Genomic DNA, 1036 nt, shown 5'->3' with positions numbered 1-1036 from the left:
GTTCACCGATCCTCTCGGAACACTGTATCGACACTCGCGCAAAACTCCGGCGATCCTCCGCGTCGGCGATCGTCGACGATCGTCGTCCGACCCTCGACTGACGCGGTCTCGTACTGGTCTACTGTCGCGTGGCGAACACCTCTCGAACGCTCCTCGCCGCTTCCCCGAGTGCCTTCGAGTTTCCAGTTTCCACGATTGTTTACACACGACCGCGGACCTCGGCTAGAACCGAATCGTGTCTCCTCCTTCCTCTCTGTCCTCTATATTGCAAATCTTCTCGTACGAACATCCGACGAGCCAAGGACGTTAGACAGTGTCTTTCTCTCTCTCACATACACACACACTCTCTCTCTCTCTCTCTCTCTCACAAACGTTTTAGAAGCTTCGCGTCCCTAAGAGACTTTGTCGGAGGACGCGTCACCTTTACGACGACGGCGACGACCCGGTAGCGACGGACAGTCAGAGAGAGGATACGCGATCGATCGATCGTTGCCTCCACACGTTCGGGAGGATCGTTGACGTAGCGCAGGATGACACGACACTACAACACCGCACTGCTGCGTGAGGCGACGTCGAAGGGGACAGACGGAGACAGCGGGAGAAGGACGAAGCTTGGTAGGGGGTGAGAAGAGGAGACACACGCGGCGGGAGAGAAAGGGTGAAGGAATATATAAAGAAAAGAGAAGAGGTAAAAAGAAGAGAGAAAAAGAAAGAGAGAGAGAAAGAAAGAGAGAGGGAAGAACCTGACCACCGGACACGCTGGCTTGGTAGGCACGACACACAGGTAAGCGGAGTGGCACTTAGGTTGGTGCACCTGCCGCGAGAGTCCGCGTCGTAATGGGAGCGGGGCAACGGGCGGCAGGTAGGCAGGCCCACCGCTCGTCAACCTGCGGAGAAGGGGAATCAGTCACATGGCGAGGTGCCCCGCGCTGCCTGCGAACAAGGAGGTGGTAGCCGAACCAAGTGGTGGTGGACAAAAGGTGGCAGTGGTGGTGGTACTCGACTGAATCCACGGTGGTGGCGGCCGTGCTTGGTA

At 57.2% G+C, this 1036-nt stretch overlaps 1 protein-coding gene across 4 annotated transcripts in view; it reads right to left on the bottom strand.

Moving 5' to 3' along the window:
- LOC100746238 overlaps positions 1–1036 on the bottom strand; it is a 191328-nt gene that overhangs the window by 157319 nt on the left and 32973 nt on the right. The window lies entirely within an intron of this gene.

This window comes from Bombus impatiens, unplaced genomic scaffold (genome assembly GCF_000188095.3).
Source record: "Bombus impatiens unplaced genomic scaffold, BIMP_2.2 scf_2222, whole genome shotgun sequence".
Classification (NCBI taxonomy): Eukaryota; Metazoa; Arthropoda; class Insecta; order Hymenoptera; family Apidae; genus Bombus; species Bombus impatiens.
Note: the sequence above shows the minus strand (reverse complement) of the source record. Positions and strands in the feature narration are given on the sequence as shown.